Genomic DNA, 12,051 nt, shown 5'->3' with positions numbered 1-12,051 from the left:
TTGTTCTTGTTGCGAAGCTTCAGGAAACGGAAGTTTTAACCCAGGACAACGCAATCGTCGTAGCACTCACACAGACGAAGATGCCAAAGTTGCTGTTCTCGCTTCTGTTGCTGTGAATCCACGTGGGAGCACACGACAACTTGAACACGAGATTGGCATTCTTAAAACCAGTGTACATTGTATTCTTACACATCACTGGTTCCATCCTTACCATGTACACCTACATCAAGAATTGCATGGGAATGATTTCCAGAGTCATGTACAGTTCTGTCAGTGGACACAGTAGCAAATCCTCGCCAAACAGAACTTCTTCTCCAATGTTCTATTTACCGAGGAATGTTCCTCCTCAAACAAAGGACAGGTAAATACAAGGAACATGCATTATTGATCCAGTGACAACCCATGAGGGCTTAGACAGGTGGAACATCAGCATCAATGGAGAGTTAACGTCTGGTGTGGTATGCTTGGTACTACAATTATTGGTCCTTATTTCATCAATGGTAGTCTAAACGACACAGCATATGCCAACTTCCTCAGATGAATTCTTCCTAAGAACTAGAATGCTTATGTGGTATCAACAAGGTGGATGTTCAACACATAATGCCTTGCATGCAGGTCGTGTTCTGAACTGAAGGTATCCCAAACAGATGGATTGGTCGAGAAGGAACAGTTACTTGGCCTGCTAGGTTTCCTGATTTAAATTATCTGGACTTTTTTCTTTGGGAATGCATTAAATACGTTGTCTATCACGATAATCCAACAAATCCGGAGGACATGCAGGAACGTATGATGCTTGCCTTTAATTCTCTTCAGCAGGTCACACTGGAAGCAGTAAATAATTGTTTCATTCAACGAGTGCACCAGTGTATCGGTATCCAGGGTCACCACTTTGAGCACCTTTGAACGTTCTACTCCATGGCAATAACACAGGAGAGTCAAAGTCAATTTTGTGTTATGTTTTCACTTGGTTTTCATTTGTTTTCTGACAACTGGAGCAAGTGGATGAGTGGTGATCCCAGGCTCAAAGTCAGTGTTGTGTTATGTAATTAATAACGTTGTGTTTCAATGAATGGTACACTGTGATACATTTTTGAATAGGTCTTTTGGAGAGGAAATGAATTACCAAATAAAAAATATAGGGTCCCATTTAAAAAAAGTCATACCACTGTTCAAATCTTTGTAAAAAAAACAAAGCTACACTGAAGGCAATCATGCTGATTGATGTCGCCCTGACAGCTAAAGAATATTTGCTTAAAACATTTTGTAATTTTCATCTGAACAAACAATTATATAGGGTGGTCAAGATAAATTGGACACCCTGTGTAACCATGGACGTAACGGAAAATAACAAAATAAAGAGACTCACCTCTAGGAATAAGCCTTTCAGTTTGAAGTACGCTTAAGATGGAACAATAAAAACAGTTGCAGAAGCTACTTCAAATGTAGGCCACCCAAATAATTCCAGCTGCTCTTGTTTATGACATAAAAGTTGCAGTTAGTGCATTTGAACATTAGTTGTAACTGTGCTTTAGCACCGACCACTAGTTACAAAAATGAGAATAGAACTCATTGACATTTTCATTTGGTATTTTGGCACTAGATCAACCCTGCAGCTTTCTTCACAGCGTGATTGGTGTGCAAGCTGTGCACCTCTAGAGAGTTTGCCTGTCGGAACATCCATGCCATTCATGTGCCTGGGTTGTGACAACCCTGTAGAATATATTTGGCAACTCGGTTAACATCTTCCTACTTCCTGGAGTGGCTCAGAATTATCCTACTGTATTCGTTTTATACTTTCCTGACATTTCCTTTAAAAATTCTGATTTATTCTCAGTTAATCTGTGGCACTGAAGTAGTACTTTTAGTTTATGAGTCTAGGAAGGTCGTTCCTTGCAGAAATTACAACTTTCATGTAGCAAAATGTCTGTATAAGCTGCCTCTGGGTCAATCATAGGGAGTTAAATATTGCAGTTGTTCTGGAATATCGTAGTAACATGCTCACACAAAGAAAGCCATGCCGCCTCTTGGTTCAAGTCTCGCTGGAGACAAAATTTTTACATCTAATGTGACACAGCTACAAGTGGCCAGAAAGAGAACTAGGAAGAAAAACTTAAGAAATATAATCCATCATAAGTCATTTCGCTGCCAAGATTTAGTGCCCAATAGATCAAACAGTGAAAAACTTGTTATATTGCTGTAAGGCACATTTTTTAATGTTTACATTTTTCTGCATTTGCAAACAAATTTTTTAATTTTTTTAGGGTACACAGTTTTATTGTCAAAACTATCACACACAAATTTGTTGACTAGGTATCATAAAGTGTCTAGTCCAACTGTCACATTTCCATACATTTGTGAAAAGTCTGAAACGCTTCTTCAGTATGATGCAGGACTGCTTTTAAATCAAAATTTTGTAATAATTTATTAATTCGTGAAAGTTTTAGCATGCTCATGTTACAAATACTTAATGTCTTATTAAAACATAGTTTTGTTGTTAAATTGTCACAAACATTTGTAATTCATTTGTATTAGTACAGTGCATATTTTAAAGAGGTCTTTCATTGATTTATTGGACACAACAGATAATCATAAGATAGAAATGAATCATCAACAATATATCTTTCACATAATGTAAACAGTCTGACAATGCTCAGGCAGTTTACTGATTCCATTCCTGTACAAGCTTATTAATACAGTGTTCCAAATTTGAACCTCATTTTTGCCCAGGAAGTGATTTTCTTCATAGTTGTTCGATAGGCATTATAGAAGGTAAACGGTTTATGGCACAAGATAAGAAGAACGATTTCCAAAGCAATCTCCTGGACAGATTTTTCTCTGAAACTGGCATAGTGCTGGTAGGCCAGATCATACAACAACAACCTTTGTTGCAATCTTCTTGGTCGTTTTCCTTATATAGCGACCGTCTAAATTATTGGCAACAAATGCCAGATACAATGCACATACCCTGAGAAGAAACTGGTAGTATGCAACACCTTTCTCCCATCAAATGTATAACATTATCTTCCGAGGACTTACACAAAACATTGCTTGGGATACGTTTTTGTTAGGATTCAACAGTGAATTTGTTTTTACGTCATTGACATAACGTACCATACCTTGCCACTACTAAAGATATTCAACAAGTATGCTTCACAAGGCAGATGATGACATTCAAGAAGTAAAAAATATCATTAGGTGTTATCAAAATTATCGTGGTCAAACACAGTTCATTGTTGCACATGTTACATGTCTATTCATCTAGATTTTTTCGATGCTACCGAATAAGGTTGTGAATGACCACATGAATTTCGTTATGTTTGTGATCCCGTAGTACTATTAAACATACAAGTTTACTTTGAAATGACAAAAGCATAGTGAGAAGCATATGAAAGTGTAAGTCATGGGCAGAAGAGGAGTTTTTGATGTTTATATTTTTTGACCAATTGTATGTCAGCTGGTCTGACTTTTTAGGTAAGTTCGCCTTTTCTACAGATCTCGATAGTCTAAGTTTTGGTTTCATACACTCGTACATATTAACATCAGGCACCAATAATCTATTGGATGATTCTTATTACTTGTTTTAACAGAATACTTAATTTGGATCTGTTAGAAACAGTTGTAAGTGTTGTAGTTGTGGGCTTTGATGTATGGCAATAATATAAAAAGAAATTACAACATTTGTTTCCCTACTATTTGTGTGCAGTAGAGATAATATAATAAAGCTTATGGCCACTGCATTCTGCACCTGAAAGGTTTATTTTTGTTTGGGTGGACTTAGAACTATTGTTCCATCATTGATTCAGGCATTCAGTAGGTTACTATACCAATTATACATCTATAAAGGAAACTGTCATCAATTCTGACATAGCTAGCTTGTATTTCTGTTATATGTAAGTTAATATTTTAGTTGCTACATTAACCTCAAGTATTAAAACTAATGGCAACAATGCTTAGAAGCTGTCCTAGCGCCTGAAAAAACCGGTGGACTGTCTGAAAAGTATGTGGCTCCTTGGACTCTAGAGATTCATAGCAAAGAGTGTAAAGCATGGCCCACTATAACTGTCTCACAAATCAATGAGAGCTTCTGATAAGGGTGCAGCAAGCATGCTGATGCAGTGTGTACCAGTTAATGAGCATTTTTGTGCCCGGTGAGATCGATACACAAATTTTCCCTGGACGACGGCATGTGCCACAACACTTTGAAAGCCAGAGTAGTGACCACAGATATACGTTGGAGTGTATGCATAGTTGAAGATATTGGTTCACCAGACTGGATAGGCCAAAGTCATCTCGTATAGATTGTAGATCATTTGATCCAATCATGCCCATCAGCCGGTGTGTGAGTCTTAGGTGAACTTCACACTGGTTATCGGCTTTCAGTTTAGGTGACTGTTTGACATATAGGAACAATAGGAAAAAAATACCTGGCTCTTAATACAACTCTGAGAACGACCGTTAGACATAACATGGTTTCCATATATACATAGAATCATGTTATTTGCGGTATAGGAATATGCTCACAGGTTTCGTGCGATCCTTTTCTGAATGTACCATTATCGGTAACTTAGAATCCTCCGAATGTCCATACCCTCTGCCTGCTGTGATGAAAGTGGTGGAAACTTACAACACAAGCAACTGTTGGTATTTTGTTTCCCATCATTTAATTCACAGAATTACATTCCATTGTGTCTGAAATGCCTGACTAATATGTCTGAACTGCAGCACCTCAAGCCTTATTGCTGTCTTCATTCACTGAATCTACAATGACAGGGACACAGGAAAGAAAGTGTCACTCGTGAAGAGCTTAAAACGCTGTGGGAAGAATAAAGCTGCAGGTTTCCATTTACAAGGTCCACATCGTGTCATTAAAAAAAGCTCCCATTGTCAAGAAAGTTGTTACTATTGGCTCCAATATTTGTAGATAACTTTTTGCCCTCTATATTCTATAATAGAAGAAAATTGACCTTTCTGTAAAACTATCTTTACTTAAAATTTGTTCATGAAGACGTAACGTTCGTCCATTTGGTATATCACTATTTGATTCCTGTAAGGCACACTTAGGATACATGTGAGTTGACATTATCTTGACACCACTGTCTCCTTGCCTATTAAATTGTGTACAGAGAGTAAAGTTTTGCAGCTCAGCACAATTAAAAGGCAAGGAGGTGTCCCACAAATCCTGTTAATGACTGTATATGAAGTAGGAAATTTGGAATGCCTCATTATAGACTGAAGGGATGTAGGCACATATAAGGTGCATTCTCTCAGTTAAGCAAGAGTGAACTTCCAAGTGGGGCAGAGCTTCCTTGAGTTGGTGGCAGCTGAAAAGTTATACTACAACTGCATTTTCTGAGTAATCAGGAGTCAGGTGTTGCCCATCAGTGTAAAGGTACTGAAAGAGGAATATTTGGATGAGGAATTAAATACAGATTCCCTTAATACAATATAGTTATAAATGTCGTTGGAAGAATGTGCAGTACTGTTTAACCATCCTGGACCATTGCCAGAAATTTTGATAGTGCAGCATGGGATTCCTACTGGGAATGAACCCCTGGTGTACAAACTAGGGCAGTGCCGATATTTTATAACATGGATTTGCAAAGTGCGCACCATCAGATGAAAGCAGCAACAGGAGATCGACCTAAGACTGTATTTACAGTTCCACCCAGTCATTACCAGTACCACCTAATGTTATTTGGATTGAAGGATGCACTGACAACTTTCAAATACATGTTAGATGGGATGCTATAAGGACCGAAACCAAGGCAGTGTATGGTTTATTGGGATGATATTACAGTGCTTTCAAAACACGTCCGAGAGCATGTGTGCAGCTATGGAATGTGTTTGGTTGACTACAAGCAGCGAAGCTAACGCCAGGTTTGGGGAATGCCATTTCATCCTAAAGTAAGTTTGCAATTTAGATCATACTATCATCCATGGTGGTGTGCAATCAGATCCCTAGCTTTGACAAACTCCGAAGGAATTTCCCATTCGTAATACGAACAAGAAACTGCATGCCTTTTCAGGTTTGGCTAACTATTACCGTCATTTTCAGAATTAGTGACACCATTCACACGTCTGAAGAAAGGGGAAACGTTTCAGTGGATGCTAGACTACACAGATGTGGAGTTGCAGGAATATTTGACCTTTAGACCAATTTTTGCTTTCCAGATTATCAAGAGCAGGTTATATTATCATACGATGCCAACAACCATGACTTAAGATGCATATAAAGTCAAGAAGTAAATGGAACAGAGCAGTTGATAGCCTATGCTTCTAGGTAATTAAACAAAGCCAAGAGAAATTATTCTACTACCAAAAAAGACATGTTGAGCTTGATTTATAGTATCACATTTTTCTGTTTCTACTTGTATTGCAGATGCTTCAAAGCAGGGATGGATCAGACAGCATTAAAATGTTTTATGGGCCTGAAGGACTCGAAGAGCCACCCAATATGTGTAATGTATTAGTGAATTTAACTTTGAAATTATACACCGTCCCGAGAAAATTCAGAGTAGTGCTTGTTGCCTCAGTTGAAAACAACACAGAACTGAGTGTGTTGGCACTTCTGTAGATGAATGCCGAAAAGTGCAGGGCGCTGATCCAGACTGTCAGTGATCCCCAACATAAATACAGTTCTATGTCGATGACAGGATACTGTAGAAACTGACCAAAGGTAGAAACAGTATATTTGTACCAGTGGCGTCATCTTACAAGGTGTTGAGATCCACTTACAGTTATATCGTGGGAGGACGTAGATGGCAGCAAGCAATAGTCCGGAAGGTCGCAGAATTTCTGGGCATTGTGGGATGAAGCACAGCACTTGAATGATGCCATGTCGATGTTTCAGCTTGTGCCTCATAATAGGAAAGCATATAACGAAACCTTGGGACAACATAGGATATTGTGACCCTCTTTTGACAGTCTTTGAGAGGAACTGCGACAGTCCATGGGACATATACGACAGACTACGACAGACACTGCATTGTCAGAAGAGATGGTGGTTCTATGTGGAGGACAGATTCCTGCCTTTGAGACACCAGACCGTCACAAACTGACACAGAAGCCTATTGTGTAACAGTAGATTTGCGTGTCATCCAACTGTTAGTCTTGAAGAACAGTGTGTTGAAACACATGAGATACCTCCTTAGTTTAGCTGCTGCACTAACAGCTCACATTTTGGAGATGACTATCAAAATGAAGCAGGATCTAGTAGTCGTCAGCGTCTGACTGGACATCGTCGATATTCTGCTGTCCATCACGAGGTTTCAATGAATTCTTATAGATAGCATCACAGAAACTCCCACTGAAGGATCGGAGCTGTAGGAGGCCCTCCATTCTACTGTCACACAACAGTTAACTCCTACACTGCAGCAATTCCTTGCAGTGTTACAGCTGGAGCAAGAAAGGCTACTTTGGAACTATTATCGGCCCCTTTTCTATCATATATTCATAGTAGAGATAACCACTGATAGCACAAAGCTGCTGAGACACACAGAATGTCAGTACAAATGTTGTATTATACACTACCACCTGGTTGTATGGCGGATACTGAAAGAGTCCGTAGTCACAGATGGGAAGAACCACATTAATTACAGCCCAAAATGATTGTAGTGCTGAGCTGAGAGGATGAAGGATGCCTTGCCAAACTTACTTTTACTGTACTGGGATCATACAAACGCAGCTTATTTCACACCAAAGTTCGTGCTAATAACTGAAACTGAGAAAGTCTCGCCAACTGTCCCTACCATTTTTAAAAAGTGGGACCATATTAGTTGCAGGGCTAATGCTATAGTCTGTGTTCCAGCGGAACACTGTATAAAGCTGGAGGGTAACGAATTGTTTCTCAGAAGGACTCATTGCGATATATCTGGTCCTACTTTTTGTCTACCAGCGGGCATAATGCAGACCACTAAGTAGAACATCACAATTTTCCTGTTCTATTTGCCTGATTTTCTGTTTGAATCTTGCCATCCAAATATATGACCTACCTTAATACTACCTTAGATTCTACACCTTATGTTCACTGGATCAATTGGCTGCTACAAGGAAGAACTGAGTTATCATGGAACACTTATAATAGAATGCGAATCACAATTGCAAGAACCAGAAATTAGCTGCTGTTCTGGGAATGGCTACTTTCTTAGTACTACTCATTGCTAGCACAGATTACTTCTGTAATAAACAGGAAGTCACACAGATGTCTCCCCTACTATCCTTCCACCAACAAGCCTATGCCACTGACGCACAAGAAAATTCCAGTCATTGACTAAAACTATACCAACTCTGGAGAGAACTGCAGCTTTTTACTGTGTGTCAATATCTAACAATTTCTCAGCGCCCCTCTAACTCTGGGAACTGAATTTCTCCAATGAGCCGAGGTAAGTCTCGGAATATCCTGACACAGAGAAATATTGAGGTATGGTGATCCAACTATTGTCGCTGACGGCATGCATCTGATGACACATGTCCACTCCACCTCCTTGTGTCAATAAAGTGTTTCATAGTAATCCATCAGTCTCGCTGAGACCATCATCACCTTTGGCAGATTCCAGACTTTCCTACCCATTCAACCGACCGCAATGCATGGGTGGAAGAGCAGTTACACCACTCTGATATGCCACAGCAACACTCCTCTACATATCAACGAAGGTCTCTGGAAGTAGGTTGGGAGTGAGGGTCTGCATTGCTGCCAGATTTCTGACATCATGCATTTTTACCAGATTTTTCCCTTCCCCTCCTCATCTGAAAGAGTTCTGTTGCCCTATGTATAAAATGACGGGAAATTCAAAAATGGTATTTAAAATCGAAATAGCCCAATTATACTACAGAGGTTCCCCCGTTCCTATGATGTGAGTTCAAAATTAGGGCAGTTGTCCTAAGTATAAATTGACGAGAAATTCAAAAATCAAAGCTGGGACAGTGTTTGGCTGGCGTGAAATTACAAAAAAATTTTCAACATGGGGATCCAAGATGGCTGATCAGGGATACTTGTGCAACTCTGTGACAGCGGAATTCTAGACGGCGATCTGAGATGGCTGACCACGGATATTGTCAGAGTCTGCATCATTGGGGGATTTCCTGAGTTTTCTCAAGTCCTTTTGTCAGTCTTAGGCTGTAAGCGCTGCTTTTCACAGCCAGGGAAAAGGCTGTTTGTTCCTCCTGAGGTCCAAGTCTGTCTGTTGGCTATTTCCAGTACATGTAAACATGTTTTTCACCATACAGGTTTTAACCAGTCTTACACAAAAAATCACTTATCATGTACCCTCTCCCCCTGCAGTTATTACTCACTGAGATCTGTAGAGATGTGCATGATTATTTTTATAGCAATCAGGTCTCTTAGAGAATTCCCCGCCCCCCTCCACTTGATATCACATGCACCATGTCTCCTAAGTTAAAGTCCAGTTCCCCTTTGAGATCACTCTAAGTTTTGATTTACATCTAGATCTGATCCATACTCTGCAAACCACCGTGAGGAACATGGGAGAGAGTATGCCCCATTGTACCAGTTATTAGAGTTTCTACCCATTCCATTCAAGTATGGAGTGTGGGAAGAATGATTGTTTGAATGCCTCTGTGCATGCAGCAGTTATTCTAATCTTATCTTCATGATCCCTATGTGAGCGATATGTAAGGGGTTGCTGTGTAACCTTAGAGTAATCATTTAAAGTCGGTTCTTGAAACACTGTTAAGAGATTTTCTCGGAATAGTTTGTGTCTGTGTGCAAGAGTCTGGCAGTGCAGTTCTTTCAGTACCTTTCCCACACTCTCCTGTGGACTAAACAGATATGTGACCATTTGTGCTGCACGTGTCTGTATACATTCAGTATCCTCTGTAAGTCCTATCTGGTACAGGTCCCACACATCTGAACAGTATTCTAGGATGGTTCACACAAGTGATTGTAAGCAATCTCCTTTATAGACTGATAGCACTTCCCCAGTATTCTACCAACAAACCAAAGTCTAGCACCTGATTTATCCGTGATTGAGCCTATGAATCATTACATTTCATATCCCTACAAAGTGTTACACCCAGGCACTAGTATCAGTAGACAGATTCCAGCAGCGACTCATTTATATTATAGTCGTAGGACACTATGTTTTTATTTTGGCGAAGTGCACAATTTTACATTTCTGAACATTTAAAGCAAATTTTTAATCTTTGCATCACTTTGAAAGCTTATCAGGATCTGACTGAATACTTAAGAAACTTCTTTCAGATAGTAATTCATGATCTACAAGCAGCCTAAATTTACTATTTATATTGCCAGCAAGGTATTTAATATACAACATGAACAAACACACTTCCCGGGGCACACCTGAAGTTACTTCTACATCTGATGATGAATTTCTATCCAAGATAATATGCTGTGTCTTTCCTACTAAAAAGTTCTCAAACCAGTCACAAATTTCACTTTATACCTCATATGATGATACTTTTGAGAATAAACATAGGTGCGGTACTGAGTCAATGCCTTTTGGAAATGAAGAAACACTGTGTCTACCCAATTGACTTGATCCAAAGCTTCCACTATGTCACGTGAGAAAAGTGTAAGTTGGGTTTCACATGATAGATGTTTCCGAAATCCATGCACGTTGGCATTGGGGAGGTCATTCTGTTCTAGATATCTCATTATGTTTGAGCTCAGACTCTACAACAAATCACTGTCCGGGATATTGGATGGTAGTTCTGTGGATCACTACTACTACTACCCTTCTTGTAGATGGGTGTAACTTGTGCCTTTTTCCAATAACTTAGGATAGTTTTTTTTGTTCAAGGGACCTGCGATAGATTATAGTTCGAAGAGACACTGACACAGTTGTAAATTCCGTATAGAGTGTGACAGGGATTCCATCAGGGCCTGGAGCTTTGTTCAATTTTAATGAGTTATCTGTTTCTCAACACCACTGACACTAATACTTATTTCATTCATCTCTTCAGTGGTACTAGAATTAAATTGGGGCAATTCTTCTAGGTTTTCCTTGGTGAAGAAAGATTTGAAAATGGAGTCAAACTATGCCATTGGATAAGCAGCTGTAGCAGCAAGTCGTATACTCTTAGGTCACTTATTTGTTACATAGTTTAATTCTTAATTTCTTTGCATGTTTTTGGTATTTGCATTGTTTAATTCATAAATTTCGGGCGTATTATAGTATTTGTCAGTTGTAGCATCGCGTTTTAATACCTGAATAGTGTAAAATCGCGTAGTCTCCTTCCGCCGCCGAGCAGCGTGTCAGCAGTGCGCAAGTAGCAGCATTAATGCATTTACTAGGCAATCTTGTATTTGAATAACCGTTTAAATTTTGTGTCGAATTGTTTGTGCCCTCTGTAGATTAGTACAGATGCTTTTTGCACAACAGTTTTTAACATGGATTGGGACTGCAACTGCTATGTTTGGATGCAGGCTGAGTTGGCATCCCTTCGCTCCCAGCTTCAGGCTGTGTTGGATTCGCTCTCAGAGCTTGAGGCTGTTGCCAATGGGCATCACTGTGGGGGTCCGGATGGGGCTTTGTCGGGGACAGCCAGCTCGTCCCACGCATCCCCTGATCGGACTACGACTGTGGCTGCCCGGGATACTGCCCACATTGAGGCTGATCCCTCACCTGTGGTTCAGTGGGAGGTCGTCTCAAGGTGTGGCAGGGGGCGAAAGACATTCCGGAGGGCTGAACAGAAGGACTCTCCAGTTTGTCTGACGAACCGGTTTCAGGCTCTGTCTCAGGCTGATACTGATCTTCAGCCGGACATGGCTGCTTGTCCTGTTCCAGAGGTTGCCCCTCAGTCTGCAAGATCCGGGTGGTCGCAGAGGGTGGGCTTACTGGTAGTTGGGAGATCCAACGTCACGCGCGTAAAGGGGGAAATGGCAGCAAGAGAGTGGAAGAAAACCAATGTGCACTCCATGTGCATACCGAGGGGAGTCATTCCAGATGTGGAAAGGATCCTTCCGGATGCCATGAAGGATACAGGATGCACCCATCTGCAGGTGGTCGCTAATATCGGCACCAATGATGTGTGTCGCTATGGATCGAAGGAAATCCTCTCTGGCTTCCGTCG

The sequence above is a fragment of the Schistocerca gregaria genome, chromosome 7 (genome assembly GCF_023897955.1).
Source record: "Schistocerca gregaria isolate iqSchGreg1 chromosome 7, iqSchGreg1.2, whole genome shotgun sequence".
Classification (NCBI taxonomy): domain Eukaryota; kingdom Metazoa; phylum Arthropoda; class Insecta; order Orthoptera; family Acrididae; genus Schistocerca; species Schistocerca gregaria.
This window is presented reverse-complemented; position numbering follows the sequence as displayed.